Below are 18,707 nucleotides of genomic sequence, written 5' to 3' on the forward strand. Positions count from 1 at the left end.
GTGCTTTTCTACCAACAAGCAGGATTCAGGGTCCAAGGACAAACCTCTGTGTTATACCTCCACACCTCCAGGCTTACTAAGCCCCTTTCAGATAGAGCAGTATGCAGATGGATATACAGAGATTAGCTATTAAAGGAGAACAAAAAGGGGGATGATTTTTTAGTTCAAGGATGCCAGCTATTGAGTACTTTTAGGAGTCTTGCTCTTAATCAATAAATTAGTATGGGTTACCAATATGTAGTCTCAGGACGTTTAATAAAGACAACAATTTATCTTTATTAACAAACACCAAAAATAATATAATATTTTGGAAATTGTGTTAAGCTCTTTGTCTAAATCAATGTGAGTCCAGGACTTTGTTTCAGCCAAAACTCAGTTCCAGCACCTCTCAGGTGGGCGCCATTTCCATTCTAAGAGAACGGGGGCGGTGTTCTTAGTGAGTTCCGGAACCTCTTTTTCTAGAAAAATAGCATTGTGTAAGTCCATAGATTGATGTCGGTAATCTATCAGCTACTGCAACAGCACCAGGATCCATATAGTATGGTTTGATTTAGATACCAACTGTTATGTGTAGTTACCATTGACCCATCTGCTTCCCAGAGTTTTCTAGTTGTACCAGTGGAGATTTCCCCCAAAGCAAATGTTTGCTTTAGGGAAAGGGTTTTCCTTCAAGACCACAGCAGGAGAAGAAAGGGTTAAATCCCCCCTCTCCATCTGCTCAGGTGTCATCAACTATTACTCAGCCCTCAGGGAGTCCTGCTTCATGCTGGACCTTGAAGAAAGGTAGTTGTAGGGAAAACTAGGGGGTGTAGATGTGGATAGAAAATAACAGTTTTGATTTAAAATCCATATTTCCAACCTGTGCTTTATTTTTTGGACTGCCTAATCAGTTAATATGTTTGGGCCAGAGGGCTGATTTAGGTTGTGGGGGGTGGGGGGAGGATATATTTTCTAGTTATTAGATGCAACACCTAAAGATACTAGTCATATTGTGGAATTCCCTACCATTGGGGAGGGGGGGATATATTCACTGGTAGATTGTTTGAGGTACTATGTTTGGTTTCCAGAAAAAAAATATATGCTGAGTTAAATCTGTCTGGAAACACCAACCATATGTGGGGTCTCTCTGTAACTGTTGATTGGGAAATGCACTCTGCACCTGCTCAGGGAAATTTTAATCTAGTTTTGCCATCTGTTCCTCGGTTGAACCATGGCACTGAAAACCCATGCTGAGCCCCAGTCATTCCCGGCCACAAATTAAGCCCTCTTTGTAAGTATTTTTAGCTCAGTGCAGGAGAAGAGTGTAGATCTCTAGTAGTTTATTGCAGCTCTTGGTTTCCAGCCTGGTATGGGGGTTGGGTTTGGTTCTAATGAAAACAATGCTCAGATTCCCTGCTCCCCTTCCTTTTGTTTATGCTTTTTGCAAAGTAAGCAACTGTAGCAATTTCATTCTCACAATCCTTTCATAAATAAATTAAAAAGAAGCGGATATCAAAACATCCAATTACAGAAAAAACCCACTGAGTCATTTGAGATAACATCCAGATCTGTCAGTGTAAAAGATGGGGCAATACTTGGATTCCAAGCACAGTCAGTTTGGCTTCCTAAGTCCATACTGTTCAAGGTCAGGGTAATTATTTGCAAAGTACAAGCCAATGAAATTTCTTTCTTTCTTTCTTTCTTTCTTTCTTTCTTTCTTTCTTTCTTTCTTTCTTTCTTTCTTGTCTGACAGTCAGTCAGTCTGTCATTGTGCTTTCCTGAAGCTATGCATAAAGCAAGTAAAAGAACAAAAACATAACAAACATAAAAAGATAGGGGTGTGTGTGTCTGTAGTTTCTGTGCAACTTCCATCTCAGCCCAAGGCAGATGCAAAAATGATGCTGAAACAGGCAAGTCTTCTCTGGCTGGTGGACAGAGAGGGAAGTACAGTGGTGCCTCGCAAGACGAAATTAATTCGTTCCGTGAGTTTTGTCATCTTGCGATTTTTTTCGTCTTGCGAAGCACGGTGTCGGGAAAGTTTTGGAAAAGCTTCAAAAATCACCAAAGTCTTTAAAAACCTCAAAAAAGGCTACCACACCGCATTCTATGAGTTGCTCCTCGAAGTCAAGTCGCAACTGTATTAGCGGTGTTAAGAAAAAGGAAACAAGCTTGCAAGACGTTTCCGTCTTGCGAAGCAAGCCCATAGGGAAAATCGTCTTGCGAAGCAACTCAAAAAACCAAAAACCCTTTCGTCTAGCGAGTTTTTTGTCTTGCAAGGCATTCGTCTTGCGAGGTACCACTGTAACCAGATGGTTCTACCTAGGAAGGAAGTTCCACAATGTTGGCTGAACCACTGCTGAGAAGTCCCTGAATCCCTCCCCTCATTTATTGACTTGATCTGATGAAAGGGCATGATCTCCATCCAACCTCAGTGGACAGGGAGGGCTGCATGCAGAGAATATGGTCTTCTTGGCACACAGGGCTCAGTCATTTATGTTAGGAATAGGGAGCCTGGTCCCCTCCAGATACTGCTGACCTACAACTCCCATCATCTCTGACTATTGACCATGTTTGCTGGGGGCTGATGGGAGCTGGAGTCCAAACAACCACAGGTTCACCACACGATATCTGCTTTAGGGCTCTAAAAGATGGTTTGCTGGAGAGGCTAGAGATTCTCTGTTAGAGATCTCCAAACATAACTACTTTCCCCAGGGAAGTGGGAATAACCAGCAGACAAACAGCACAACCCTAGACACATTTGCTGAGAAAGCAGCTCCATTGGATTCAGTTAGGCTTCATGACAAAGTTAATAATAATATATGGAGAAACATCTTAGTTCATATTATGCAGTCATTTATGCACAGCTCAGATTTCTGTTTGTATTCACAACTACTCAGCAGTGAAACATTCCTGAGCTTTATACCATGTGCATGATGTATAAATTGCATTGTTAGAGACCACTTGACATCTATCATGCTGAGACAAGAGAAATTAAGTCTGCACCTCCACAGGCACATACCTCCACATGTGGTGGGAATGCCCCAAAATCCAACCCTTCTGGACAGCAGTCCTACAAGAGACATGCAAAATAACTAAACAGGTATTAGAATTCACCCCAGAACTGGCCCTACTGAACATTTTCCAAGATAATAATGGCCATTCACATTATAAAGAGCTTATTACCCACGTACTCTCAGCAGCCAGAAGCCTCATAGCCAGACACTGGAGAGACCTGCCAGAAGTGAATATGGACCACTGGCACTGAATCACATGGGAAACAACCTTACTAGAAAAGCTAACCAACAGTCTGAAACTGACAATGGGGACAAATAGAAGAGGATGCCTTCACCCCAGTATGGCTCCCCTTTATTACACACACAGCCCTACAAGAGAACAACAAGAACCCACCAACAATATACAGATCAATACGGCTCAACATACAAATCAATACGGCTTACTTGACACAACAATCCCTCCCCGCCTCACAAATGCAAACAAACCTCACTGCAGCCAACTACAGTGGTACCTCAGGTTACATACACTTCAGGTTACAGACTCCGCTAACCCAGAAATCGTACCTCGAGTTAAGAACTTTGCTTCAGGATGAGAACAGAAATCGTGCTCCGGCGGCAGCAGGATGTCCCATTAAGCTAAAGTGGTGCTTCAGGTTAAGAACAGTTTCAGGTTAAGAACGGACCTCCAGAACGAATTAAGTACTTAACCCGAGGTACCACTGTACAGACAACCAACCACACCCTGCCCCCAATCCCTCTCACTGCTAAGGAAATGTAATAAGCAAATAGAAAAAGAACCTACCCAGTTGACACTGACACAAAACCCACACATATACTAGGGGTTGAATCCTGACAAGACAGAAGTACTGTTCTTGGAGGACAGGGGGCGGGCTGGTGTGGGGGACTCCCTGATCCTGAATGGGGTAACTGTGCTCCTGAAGGACCAGGTGCGCAGCCTGGGAGTCATTTTGGACTCACAGCTGTCCATGGAGGCATAGGTCAATTCTGTATCCAGGGCAGCTGTCTACCAGCTCCACCTGGTACGCAGGCTGAGGCCCCCCTTCCCGCAGACTGTCTCGCCAGAGTGGTGCATGCTCTAGTTATCTCCCACTTGGACTACTGCGACGCACTCTACGTGGGGCTACCTTTGAAGGTGACCTGGAAACTACAACTAATCCAGAATGCGGCAGCTAGACTGGTGACGGGGGGTGGCCGCTGAGACCACATAACACCGGTCTTGAAAGACCTACATTGGCTCCCAGTACATTTCCGAGCACAATTCAAAGTGTTGGTGTTGACCTTTAAAGCCCTAAACAGCCTCAGCCCAGTATACCTGAAGGAGCCTCCACCCCCATCATTCTGCCTGGACACTGAGGTCCAGCGCCGAGGGCCTTCTGGCAGTTCCCTCATTGCGAGACGCAAAGCTACAGGGAACCAGGCAGAGATCCTTCTCGGTAGTGGTGCCTGCCCTGTGGAACGCCCTCCCATCAGATGTCAAAGAGATAAACAACTACCTGACATTCAGAAGACATCTGAAGGCAGCTCTGTTCAGGGAAGTTTTTAATGTGTGACATTTTAGTGTATTTTTGGTCTTTGCTGGAAGCTGCCCAGAGTGGCTGGGGAAACCCAGCCAGATGGGCGGGGTACAAATAATAAATTATTATTATTATTAGGGGGTGACTGGAAAACCAAAAAAATATTTAATAACAATTATTTTTAAAAAGGAAGAAATTAAGTCTGCAGCCCTATGCCTGCTAACCTGGGAATAAGAGTCACAAAATACAGTTTGATTTACTACCAAGTAAACATGTACAAGATTGTTCTGTGAAATGTGAAGTGCACATAAACTTTTGCTATCAACTCCCCTGGTAGGAAACTGGCCCTCTGATGAATTTATCCTGTTTCCTTATTAATGATCTGGATTATAGTGTTTCATGACCTTTCTACCCTGTTTGCATTTGTGTGTGTGTGTGTGTGTGTGTGTGAGAGAGAGAGAGAGAGAGAGAGAGAGAGAATGAGAATGTATCAATGTTCAAATTATGGGGAAAATATAGAGGGCTTAATGAAACCTAAAGTCAAATCATGTCCCCTGTATCCTTCTAAAACATTAATTGAGGAGCTCATCGCAAAGTTAAGGGGTTGAGCCTCATTTGTGACACACATACCCAAATAATTTGACCACGGGTATGTGTGTGTGTGTATGTATAGAACCAATGTGCAGTGGTTACAATGTTGGATAGTGCTATCTAGAGTGAGCCTGAAATTGTCCCCTCCCCATAAAGCTTTTTGGGTGGCCTTGGACCACTCAGTACCTCTCAGTCTAACCTGTCCCACAGGGTTGTTGTGAGAGAAAAAATGAGAACCAGGAACCAAATACGTTGTCTTGAACAATTTAGAGGAAAGGTGGAATCTAAATGTAATAAACAAAGTGTTTCTGACTGTTTGCTATCCATTGTTAACATGTTATGCATCTGGTGAGTTGGGCTCTAGTCCATGAAGGCTTATGCCATGGGTAGGCAAACCAGGGGCCGGATCCGGCCCAATCGCCTTCTAAATCTGGCCTGCAGACAGTCTGGGAACCGGTGTGTTTTTACATGAGTAGAATGTGTCCTTTTATTTAAAATGCATCTCTGGGTTATTTGTGGGGCATAGGAATTCGTTCATTCCCCCCCCCCCCAAAAAAATATATAGTCCGGCCCCCCACAAGGTCTGAGGGACAGTGGACCGCCCCCCCACTGAAAAAGTTTGCTGACCCCTGCCTTATGCCATACAGCGGCGGAGCATATGCCTGCACTGCCCAGGTGCCCTCCCAGGTGTGGGATAGCCACTTGGGTGCCTGGAGTGGCATGCGTGCCCTGCAGCCGGGGGCGGAGCGAGCCGCTGATGGCAGACATTAGGCGCACCACTCACCCGCAACTCCCAAGCCTCCCCCAGCTGTCAGGGGAAGAGCGGCGAAGCTCCCCCCTTCCCCCGACAGCTCAGGGTAGGCTTGGGAGTTGCAGGTGGGTGGCGTGCCAAATGTCACCCCTCTCAGCAAAGACACCTGGGGCAGTCCACCCCCACTGCACCCGCCTTCCTGATGCCATAATCAATCCGGTAGTCTTTAAGAGGCCACAAGAAAATATTTCGCTCTCTCTCTGCCTTTCACCTTAATAACCCTAAGTAGGATATTCTTTTCCTCACGTGCCACTGACAGTAAGCAAGAGGTCAAGCCTAGGACAAATTGGTGCTTAGTGTGTGTGGAAGCCTCCGCATTTACATGAGACAGCAGCAACAGGAGCCCAATCAATCAGCAAGTGAGCCGTCCAGGCAGAACAGGCTCAGGATGTTTACAAATGAATGAGCAGTAGGTTTGAATGCTTTGCTGCACAGTGATCATTTCCTCTCCTGTTAATGAAGTTTCCCCCACCCCTGCCCCTGAAAATGGAAGGCTCAAGGCTCTTTGTCAAGACCTGCACTCTCCCCAGCTGTTCAGGCCATGGCTTTGCATTAGTGGTTAATCTGGCATTAGTGTGTGTGTGTTTATGTGTTTAGCTGGTTCTAGGCAATGCTCAGAGAAAGAAGTGAATGGAGACTGCCTTTTTCGGGGGCGGGGAGGGTAACAATGGTTCCTAGCAGAGGATTTCCCACTGCAGTGACTGCGTAGTAGAATGATGCGGCAGGCTGAAGTCTGGTGCCATCTATTACGTTTCAAATCCACCAATTTTGGTATGAAAAAGCTTCAGGTGTGAGGGCAATTTGTGCCGTTGCTGCCCAACCTTAGCAAATGAAGGTCTCATTCCCAGTGCAGTCAGGTGGTGAACACCCTGCATATAGAAAGCCAAAGTGTCAGGGTGAAGAGTTCTACACTAGCCTTCACTATGCTTATTTTCTATGTGCAGGGACTATGTCATTTTCTCAAACGCTACAAAGAGCTTTCAGTCATATGAGCTTCTGGGCTTATCCACACTTCCTTTTGTCCCACTGCTTCCAACTGCTCTGTAGTGCTCAATCATAGCAAATGGCAATGGCAGCTTTCCCTGGATTGCCATTTGTTCTGATTTATCGCTAATGAGTGGGTTCTTCCTTGGAAAGAAGCAGGGCAAGGAGAAAAACTGCTTGTACCCGTGTTTCTAGGCATGGCACAAGCAGAAGTGTTGACCAGCCTTCTGTCTGCATTGTGAAGTGGTACAGCAAAAACAGCAAATCCCTTACATCCTCACCTGCAATTTGTAGGAACCAGTTCTGTAATAGGGATGAAGCCAAATGCAAAAAAGGAGAAAGACACACTGTAAGGAAGATGGAGATGCTGCCAGTTTTGACAACAGATATCATACTTTTGATAATGCAGATTGCCATTCTTTAAAGGCTCTGAACCATTTATTCTGAATCATAAATGCACACAAAATACTTTTATTCATATTTCTATACCCACAGACATGGAATTATAAGGCTGCCAATCATCCACCCAGTGCCCCAAGGCAGGATCAGACAGATTCATATCATTACTATGGTCTGATGAATTTACATGGTAAGCTTTGTTGGGCTTCTGCTGCTGATAAGGATCAAGGCAGATCCAATGCAGGAGATCTGATGGATGCCCACCCCCCCAGCTTTTAAACTCTAAAGTAGATCTTGGGGTAGGTTTTTAATCAGAGCCCTGGTTGCAGGAAGGAGTGTTTAACCCCTTCCCCTGCACTATTTCCCCATTGAAGTTGTGCGTGTGCGCGCGCACACACACACCGCCTCACTAAAGGAAAGGGAGTGCCTATCTTTTTTTAACCAGTGGAGCTAATAGCAGCTGAATGGAATGATTTCAATCAAAAGGATGCTTAAAACACCTCCTCCCCCTGCACTGCTGTTCCAGTCAAAACTGGTTCCCATACTTTGCAAATGCTGCATGTACTTTACATTTTAAAGAAACCAACAACAACATTTATTCAAAAGTTACAATACAGTTACAATGCAATAAATTTTCAATCAATGTATCCCCTCCACAGACAACTCTGGTGCTTTACATTTTAAAAAAAAAATAATGATTGGGAGTTCCATGATTGGATCTTCTGCATCACATCTGTTTTGGCTGTAAGTGTAATGACTGAGCAGTCCCCACACCCTTGAATTGTGTGGGAATTTGAAATGTCAGGAAGTCACCCGAATATTTGCATACTTATGCCTAAGCATTTACACTACATTTGTAGTGATTGGTGATTTTTTAAATAAATAAAGCAGCCTTCTTTTTCTTCTGCATTAGTAGCAGGACTTCCTACATTCCCCCAGATTTCATTTACTGGCAGTGTGCAGCAGCTATAAACAACACCCGGAAACAGACAAATCATCAGTTCTCCCCTCCCCACCCCACAAGCTGTTCAATGTGAAGCAAACCTCCCTTACTTCAGATCCTGGTGCAGCATAAAGATACACTTGATGTTAGGAGCAAAAGACCCCAATGGTGGACCTCAACAGGACGGTTCAAGGGGGCAGACGATGGACATTCTCCCCTACCAGGCACTCTTCATCCTGAATAAGGATCATGGTTTTTGTGCCATGGAAAATGTTGTTTGGTGACTCATTTTTAAGGAGGGTGAGATTCATAACCAAGCCAGGGCTAAAGTGCCAGGAACTTTTCATCTGTCCACTGAGTTTGTTTCCATGCAAACCAAGATAAAGGCAAAGAGCTCCTTTCACCATCAGCTTCCTTTCCCCATCAGCAGTATGAGTAGAATTTTCCACTTATTATGCACCCAGAGGCTCGAGCCCATTTACCTATGGTAGAAACAACAAAGACGTATAAATCTGAAAGAGGCTCTTTTGCGGTTACAACTGAGTGAGTGCAGGCTTAAAGAATCCTACCCATGTGGCCCAGAAGAGGATTAAGTAGATGGACACATTATGCTAGACTCCAGAGGAAGGATCTTTGGGATCAGAGGCAATGCTGGGGGACATTTAAGAAGCCTTGCGGGCTGGATTTGGCCTCCATGCCTTGTGTAGAAGCTTCTCCTAAATAGGCCAATGGCCCCCTTTGTGCCAGCAGTTTATTCTGACCCCATGTTCTGCTGCTGATACATAAGAAATGGGGTTGGGCTCTTTGTAAACTGACCCCAGTCTGCACATACAATCACATTTAGAGGTCCCTTGACCCTGGTAGGAGTGAGGCATAGCTATGTTAGTCTTTTGCAGCAAAGCCATCGAAGAAACGAAGACTAACACATTTATTATGGCATAAGCTTTCATGGACCACAATTAGCCTAAGTATTTGTGTTGGATGCGGGGATTGTAAAATGTTAGGTCAGTGGAAAATGAAATGCAGTCAAATACAAACAGTGACAACTGCATCCTTAACAGTGATACTTGATAAAACAGGTTTTGATTACACAGACATTCTGGCATTGGTAAGCCAAATAATTGGTAAGCCAAATAATGTGTTTAAAAATCCTTTGTCTCGTTTCAGAATACAATAGCATCATTCACCCAGTACATCTAGTGTATGCTCTTTTATTCTTCGTGGCTTTCCTTCCTCAACCCCTAAAATTACAGGGCTCATGGCTGAAATGATACAGTTTGCTTCTCTGCCTTTGTGCAGAGAATCAATATGAGCTTTAGCCAAACCTCATGGAAATGCTTCACTTAGCTTTGAAGGAGGCCCTCTGGAGGGGAACTTCAAACTGACAGGAGAAAGTAAAGAGTGTCAAGTCAGAGGGGAATAACAGAGAAGGGGCCTCAGAATCCATCAATCTTTCATATTTTTCACAGTCTAATCCTTTGCACAGCTAATATCATCAGTTTTGATTGTGTCAGATAGTTATTCTTTCCCCTCCTCCCTTTCTAGGGTGTGAATAAAGCAGGAACTAGTTTTTTCTCCTTATGCAGAATGGCCTCAATTTATCTTGCTCCAGGTTATCCTTCTCCAGTGATTAATCGCTCTCATTGTCCAGGGGTCTATGTTTCACCAAAAATGAGATGTGCTTGTTATGTTAAATCATACAAACCTGTTTTAAATGATGATGAAGCCTGCAGATTATGTAAAGGTTACAATGTTCAGGTTACAATGCAAGTTATATATCTTTTTAAAAAACAAACAAATTCCAAATCCTCCTTAGAAAGGCTCAAGCATTATAACTCCTTGTTAGATAATAGCATGAAGTACAAGAGCAATCAAGAAGCAACTGGAGACAGCTTTTTCTCCTCTGCCCCAGTCATTCTGATTAAGTCGGCATCATCACTTATCAAACCAGTTGGCTGAGCTTGCCACCAGATGTGACAGGCAGGTGTGCCCAACAGACAAACCATCTAACAAACAGATGTGGGGATTGGGCATGCATGTGTCGGATTCCATCCCATTCTTCCTCCCCTGTCCCTAATATCAAATCATTTATTCTGCATTTTCATCTGCTAGGGAGAAATAAATGGGAGGGGGGAATCCCTCCTCCTCCTCCAGTCTGCAGCAGCTAATTGTAGTGGGGCGGGAACCTCATTAGGGATTCCTTTCTAAAAATTGTGAATAAGGCATGCTCCACATGGCCCAGGGAGTGCCTGCTTCCTGATTGGTTAGATTTTGCTGCAGTCTATTCCGAGCTGTCGTTTAGTGACTGAAACGTGCACCACACTTGGAGGCTGGGCTGGGTCAAAGACTAATGGATAACAGAACAGCGCCTCTGCTGCAGTTGTGGCACCCTTTCTGAGGAAGGTGTGTGCATATATGTGTGTGAGAGAGACAGAGAAGGAGAGTGAGCCCTCATTGAAAAACTAAAACCTTGAACAGATCTGTGCACGGCTGCACTCTGCATTCAGGCAGAGACCAAGGAACGGGATTTTCTAACTAAAGCATTCCTGGTAGCCATAGTAACATCCCCATGGTATCATTTCCAGGCATCACTCTTTAATTGGGTATCTCCTTGTCCCCAGTCACTGGAATGTCTGGGTATCTCCTGGGTGCTTATAATGCAAACAGGCTGTGTGCTTCACCTCTTTCACACACCCCAAGGAGCCAGGGGCTGGGCTAGACAGCAGGATGCTGGAAGCTGCTCTGGGTTTGTGGACAACATGGAGCAGAGCTCCGTATCCATGTCTGAGTCCTTTGATAGCTTCTTCTCTCTAAACAACAGTGACTCTTCTGCATCTTAAAGACTAGCACATGGCATAAGCTTGGGTTGGCATACATAACAGGTGGGGAGAGGGCAGCTGTTATTTCTAGAGCACACACATAGTAACAAAATATAAAACATGGAATCTGCCTTCTGGTTCAGAATTTAAAACACCACTAACACAAAATAAAATGGTGTAATTTAGGCTGGTGGTCTAAGTACAGGTAATTCTGTACTTAGAATTATCTAAGTACAGGGTTTTTTCTGGTGTAAAGCTATTATCTAAGTGCAAAGGGTTTTTTCTGGTGTAAAGCTTTCATTTGCAAGGAGACGGGCAGAGTACGGACAAAGGAAGGGCCATAGTTCAGTGGTAAACCATCTGGTTTGCATGCAGAATATCACAGATTCAATTCCTGGCAACTCCAAGTAGGGATGGGAAAGACCCTGGAAAGCCACTGCCAGTGAGCATAAACAATACTGAACTAGATGGACCAACAGGATGATTCCCATGTTCCAGCCCTGGCTACATGGCAGAATAGCTCCAAAGCCTCCAAACTCTGCTTCTCTGTTGTGTGAATTCAGTTCTCCACTGCTACAAGTTCTCCAGCTTACAAGATTTACTGCACTCAGCTATCAGCATCCTCAGCTCCAAGAGGATGTGCTCTCCAAGACACCAATTAAGAGTGCCACTCACCCTAACCTCCCTTTACTAGAAGCACAAGTGCCAGCCTCATGCCACCGAAAGGCTGGGTTTCCAAGAGCTGTAAAACAAACCAGCCCCTGTCCATGGTGCTGACGTCCTGGCTGACCCATATCACTTAATCCCAGGACACTCTTAGGTCACCGAGTGGTTTATTAAGCAAAGCGTTTTCTTTCCTGGGCAGACACACAGGAGAGCTGGTATGTAATGGCTATTTATTACATACCAGGGCACTTTTTATCTCACTTTTCTGTTTTAAAATACTCAGAGTTCCTAACAGGGGAATAACAGCACACATTACATCAAACACTACCAAAATAGACTAAAGATTGCTTAAAGCTCAAACACCACAGTGCAAAACACCCACACAAACAGAATAAAATTCAGCAAGCATCCTTAGTACTCTCTTTTTAAAATGTAAATCAGATCAGTCAACTCACAGCCTGTTGAAAATGATATGTTTTTTATGCCCTCTGCTTGGGCAGAGATGGGACCAAGCAGACATCCCCGTGGAGTGTGTTTCATAACCCTGTCAAAACAACAGAGAAGATCCTGATTGATCTAGGCCCATGGGCTGGACTGGATTGGATCAATCTGTCACTCAGTCCAATCTTATCCGAGAAAGTGTAGAGAATCCCAGGCAGAATAAAAGAGTTCTGCCTTTAAACTGTTGTCCTGAAAGAACCTGTTGTCATGACTCAATGCTGAGCTGCAGCCAGGGCTCTGACTCAGCTGTATTGGGAAGACCAGCAGAACAAGGTGTTGAATCCAGACCTGGGCCCGGATGCCAGGAACCCTGTGAGCCAGATGCCTCCAGACTGAATCCCTCTTAAGTCAGATTCTCTTCAATCACTACCTCCCTTTATATCAGTGGCCTCATGCTCCCTAGCGACCTCTCACAAGTGCAGGCAAGGAACAAGGTGATTGAGGTTCTAGGCTAGAGGACTGCTCCTTTACAGCTCTCCACTCTACAGGAATGGGGCAGAGCCTGGGGGAGTAATTCAAGAAGGTTAAAATCAGGGGTCAGCAACCTTTTCCAGCCGTGGGCCTGTCCACTGTCCCTCAGACCATTTGGTGGGCCGGACTATATATATATATATATTTGGGGGGGGGATGAACAAATTCCTATGCCACACAAATAACCCAGAGATGCATTTTAAATAAAAAGACACATTCTACTTATATAAAAACACGCTGATTCCCGGACTGTTCGTGAGCCGGATTGAGAAGGTAATTGGACCACATCTGGCCCCCGGGCCTTAGGTTGCCTACCCATAGTTAAAAGGTTGCAATTGCATTCCAGACTGGGGCACATGCAGACTGTTGCTTCCCCTCCCCCAGCGGATTCTCATTACATGTTGGCAAATTTAGGTTGTGCAATTAAAGCTGTCTTGGAGGTCTTATGCAACATGCCTGCTCTCCCTCTAATCCCCTCCCCCCACATTGTGCAATAAGGAAAGTGATGGGGAAATGCGCTAGAAAGTGTGAGATACCATTTGCTTGGTGCTACAACATTTAATTTCAACAAATACTTGGCATCATCTAATCTCCCTGCAAACAAATCAGGGTGAATGCTCAATAAATGAGTTGTCTGGAAGCGACCAAATTGTCTGGTTGGGGGTATCCAAGGACCTGCAACTCCAGTCTGACCAAATCACCCTCATGCATCCATCATGACCCAGAGGCAGTCAGGACAACAGAAAGAGCAAGAAGGTGCAGGTCTTCAGAGCTGTACTCTACTAGCATGCAGTGCTAGCTTGTGTGCAAGAGAGCAAATGTTTCTAAAAGTCCAGGTCTTCTTTAGTATGTATCCCTCCCACCTTTTCTAGTCGATAGTGGACCGTTTTGATTGCTTTTGCAGCAACCTCAGCAGGTGATTCTTAATGGTGCCTTGTCTCTTCTATCAAGGAAGGGCATAATCAAATTGCACAGATGGCAAAAATCTTAGCGCCACTGAAGTGAAGAAGAGCCTTTTATTGATTTTAGCAAGGTGGAGGGGGGCTCCTCCAACAACCCCTTTCCTTCCTCTCTCTCTCTCTCTCTCTCTCTCTCTCTCTCTCTCTCTCTCTCTCAAGTTCAGTGTGATCACATCTCCTTACAAGATGTATATCTTTTCACCTGCTGTTTGACTGGCTTCTCATATTAGTAAGCAGAGATTTTAATCTGGGTTTCTCATAGATAAACCCAACACTCCAGCCACTTCATCATTCTGGCTCTCCACTGATGGTCTTTAACCTCTAACATTTTAAGAAACAGGGTGGGAAAGACCTGTCTGGATTATTGCCTATGTGGTTATAGTGTTTACACATTTCCCACTGATGTGGGGTGATGATAATAACAAGGGGAAGCACCTCACAGATCTCTTTCTCTTTAGGAAGGACCATTGCTCAGTGGTGCTCTGGCTTTGCATCCCAGGTTCAATCCCCAGCATCTCCAGGTAGGGCAGGGGGGAAACCTGCTATCTGAAACCATGGGAGAACCATGACCAGTCAATGTAGTCAATACTGAGCTAGGTGGACCAATAGTCTGACTAGGTATAAGACATTCTCTCTCTCCGCCCCTCCCCCCGCCTTGGAAGAGGGTTTTTTTTTGCACAAATGCAAAAGGTCTCGTGTGATTTAGCTAGGATAATTCTTAGTATTTCGTCTCCATCCATAATATTTATTTTTTTCTAGCGTTTCTAGCCCACCTTTCCTCCAAAGAGCTAAAAGAGGTGTACATGTTCCCCTCTCCCCATTTTATCCTCACAATAACCCTGTAAGGTAGGTCAGGCTGAAAGAGGGTGACTGGCCTGAGGTCACCCCACAGGATGACCGAGAGGGTATTTGAATCATTTGAACCATGGTCTCTCAGAACATACCTTTTTTTATTCTCAGCATTGCTGAGGCAGCTTACATTACAGTTGGAGGATGAAGACCCCTGAAGGAGATGCGTACTGATGCCAGCATGTGCTAAGTGGCCAGAATGCCCTCAAAGCATGTTTCACTCCCCAACCCAGCCATGCTGCCTATCCTGAACATAGTGACTGCCCCTTTAAGTGGCAACTTCAAAAGCATCCGCTGCTCTGTGCTTATGTCCTAATCAGCTTATTGGCTTGGATCAAGTGTGGATGATTGTGTGTGTGTTGTGGGGGGAGTGGAGGTGAGAGATTCCAAGAGAAAGGGCAGCTAGCAGTGATGTCAGCAAACACAGAGCATTAAAGTCAGGATGGGGTTTTCTCAAAGGAAGGAGAGAGAGTGACTATGGTGTTGTTGTTCTGAACATAACTCTCTCTGTGTAGCACACTGTGATCTGGACTGTGTGGTCTAATAAAGCTAGGCACTCTCCATTCAAACATGGTTAATGGGGGAATGATTTATTAACTTGCACAACTTGTACAATTCGTGGGGTTTTCCTTTTCCTAGAGCAGAACATGGATTATTATTATTTTTTAAATGATGTTGGTTTCAAATGTTTTGTAAGTGCATTTTCCTTTCATGTAGAAAAGACAGCCTTCCATTAATATTACTAAGTCAACAAAAAATGAGAACCAAACGCTTCACTCCTAAATATATAGGAGTAATTCTATGTATTTTTTGGCTTATATGCTTGCTCCTTATTTTATTTTTTCTGTAAGCATTAGCCTTACTATATATTTTGTACACTGCCTTGTACAAAATAATTTAATAAATTTAATAATTTAAATTAATAACATACAGAAAAACAAGAGGTGTGGAAAAGCCTGCTTCACAAGTACCTCAAAGATATCTGCTGCATCAAATAATGCTCAGAGCTCTAGCTTCAGCAGAGAGCATTCCCAACTGAAGCAACACCTGTCAATGAGGCAGAATGGTGAGCATTAGCGGAGGCAACTGGAACACAAAGTGGGGAAGGAGGAGAGGGAAATGGAAGCTGTGTCCTGAAAGGAGCCCTTGAGATGAAAACAGCCACCATGCAAAAAGTACTGTGCAAGTATGGTCAGTTAGCAGGGGCCTGGCCTTTCAGCACAGATGATTAGAAAGAGCAGAGAACTAGGTGATGGTTGGCAGGCAGGACAAGTGGGTAATGAACAGAAGCTGGGAGCAGCTGACACTGCCAGTGCCAGCTTGGATAGAGGCAATCACATGGAAGCTGGCTTGCACCTTTAATCTACTGGCTGGCCTTTTCAGAGAGTACAGCTCCCCTGCAGAGAGGAGGCTACCTTAGGAAGCTAGGAAATGGTCTGATTCTGGTTATTCATTTATTTATGCCAAGCAAGGTTATCAATCCCTATGGAAACTTTTGGAACAGCCTGAGCAAGCTCTGGTAATATTAACAAGGAGCTACAGCAGCTTAATGATTGGAGATGCCCCTCCAAAAGTTTTAGACTACAACTTCTAATGGGGGCCGTAGTCCAAAATAGCTGGAGGGCACCAGGTTGGCAAAGGCTGTTCTGAAGACTTTGGTGCTGGCAATAAAATATGCTCAAAGCATCCTTTTTCCACACAGCTGTAGAGCAGCAGCTGAAGAAGCATATTTCAAATTAGTGTGCCCCCCTCCCCGTGATGCATTTCAGATGATGAGCTAATGGTCTGATGTCCCTGTCTACCAGGTGACAGGAGGCATTTATCGTAAAGACACCAAATGGCTTTGGCCCCATTAGTCCAATTGCCCTCTGTCAATGGATAATTGGAAAGAAATGCAGAGTGTATCACCCCCAGATATAGGAAGCAACCTGGGCACAGCAGGTGTGCATTGCTGGAGCTTCTGAGAAGCAGGCAGCGCATCACTAGGGTGATGTACAGCAAGTGTCAAGGGCAAGAGCAGCAGGCAAGCTTCAAGCACATCGTGGGCTGGGTGAGAAGGGAAGGCGGTTTGTTGAAAGGGATGCCACGTACCAGGCAAAAGTCATTGTAAGTCAGGAAGGGGGTGAGCTCCACTCTGGGGGTTTGTGCTAGTTTGCTTTCCAGTGACTAAAAGACAAAAGGTGCAATCTAGAGGAAGTCAGTTGTGCCTAAGCACTGATTCATATGTGAAATTATCCTTCGCCCCCCACATGTCATATTTCACAGAAGTGGCTTGTGCCTTTTGTCAATGTAATGTACAAGGAGAGAATGCACACAGTCTAGCTGCAGCAGCACTCCCCCACCAACCTCAGTCTGCCTTCAGTCCATGGGCGTAGGCAAGGGGGGCAGGGAGGGGCAGATGTCCCCCAATAAATAAAAATCAATATAAATACATAGCTAACTGAGGTTATGACCCCCCTAAAACAAATGGCCTGCCCACCACCCCTACAAAAATCTTGGCTACACCCAGGCTTTTGTCTGTCCCAACCTGCCTGCCTTCTTACTTGCAACAATCTCTGGGGTTGAGGCTGCCTGTCAGCTTCCTCCTCCTAGTCTCAGTGTTGCCTTTGTACAACTCAGTAGGGAGTATTGCTCTTCCCATCAGTTGTCCCCAGAACCATGCTGCCTCTGTATCTGGAGGTTCTGTTTTGTTTCCAGTGTTTAATGGCCATTGGTGCAAAGTGATGGCAGCATGGTTTAATGCCAGGAACGTGGCAGGTGGGGGAAAATGGGTCTGAAAATGCTTTGGATTCCTAGAATCCTTATTGGATTCAAATAGGCAGATGGGATTTTTTTTCCTGGAACAGAGTTCATATAAGAACCCTGCTAGATCAGGCCAAAGGGTTAATCTAGTCCAGGGGTGGCCAACTCCCAAGAGACTGTGATCTATTCACAGAGTTAAAAACTGGCAGTGATCTACCCCCTTTGGGGGGTTTCAGGTCAAAGCTGTTGAGCTTTTTTTAGAGAGGAGGAAAGGAAAGCCCACTTTTTTTAGGGGAGGCAAAGTTTTTAAGCTTCTTTGGGGGGAGCCAGTGATCTACCAGTGATCTACCACTGACGTCCAGTGATCTAGTGATAGATCACAATCTACCTGTTGCACGTGCCTGATCTAGTCCAACATCCCCTTCTCATGTTGGCCAGCCAGATGCATAGGGGAAAGAAGGCTGAGTCCAGCTTGACTCTTCCTACTTATGATTCCCTGCAACTGGTATTCCTCTGACACTGGAAGTAGAACTTAGGCATTGCAGCTAGTTGCTAGGTTTCTTCTAAAGTTAAGAGTATGATAACGAAACAAGGATCTTGTTCCTGCCAGATAGTCTTCTTCCCTAATAATAAGAGTGAAGTGTGTGTTTGTATAGGAGGGGGATGTTTTACATTTTGAAGAGGAAGGAATGGTGCTCAACAGATAACCTGCTCCCCAGTTGCTAAGCAACATAGCTCGTCTCTTACCTGCAAGAAATGTACTCAGGGAAAGCAGAATGAATACATGGTGTTCCTCTTCAGCTGGGAGGTGCTGACTTTATCTTGCGGGGGGCTGGATTTCAGCAGTGATACATACAAAGCAGCCCCCCCCCCGTGGTTTCCAGCAACTAGTATTCAGAAGCATGGAGGCAGAGCATACACATCATAGTTAGGAGTCGCTGATAGCCTTCTCCTCCATGAATTTAGCTTACTGGTTTGGCAAGCTAGATCTCATTGGGCAAACTAGATCTTGAGTTGCAGTGATGGGGGAGACATTTTTGATGGACTGGGACAAATCACATGCCTGATTCCATTCAACAGGATGCTTCACAACCTGCCTGCACAGCCTTCCTCTGCTTTTTGGGCTCAGTTCCCAGAGGAGAGGGACAAATCCAAGAGCCACCAGTCTGTCTTGAATAAAGAGTCTGCCAGGGCAGCCAAGTGGCATATTGATTTTGGAGAACCAGCAAAGGATACCTGACTGAGCTAGCCACCGCTACACCTGTTACCAGGTAACTGCTGGCTAGACAGACAGTAATGAATGGAGACTGACAACGCTAGCTGTTTTGTGAAGTCATGGCTCCAGGGTGTTACTCAAATGGTCTCCATGGTACCCATCAGGCCTTGGGCAGGATTACTTGTAAATCAGCAATTTAGAAAGTGACTGCAATTAGAGGGACAATGT

General features: G+C 45.0%; 1 long non-coding RNA gene across 2 annotated transcripts in view; it reads left to right on the plus strand.

Moving 5' to 3' along the window:
- Window positions 1-1,201: 1,201 nt before the first annotated feature.
- Window positions 1,202-18,707, plus strand: part of LOC308591178 — a 31,695-nt gene continuing 14,189 nt past the window's right edge. The window contains exon 1 of one of the 2 annotated variants that reach the window (XR_014010028.1): window positions 1,202-1,270. This is a non-coding gene — a long non-coding RNA (uncharacterized lncRNA). The remainder of the gene's footprint in view (window positions 1,271-18,707) is intronic. The other variant, XR_014010029.1, reaches the window with a different exon arrangement.

This window comes from Podarcis bocagei (genome assembly GCF_964188305.1).
Source record: "Podarcis bocagei genome assembly, chromosome: 1".
Lineage (NCBI taxonomy): Eukaryota > Metazoa > Chordata > Lepidosauria > Squamata > Lacertidae > Podarcis > Podarcis bocagei.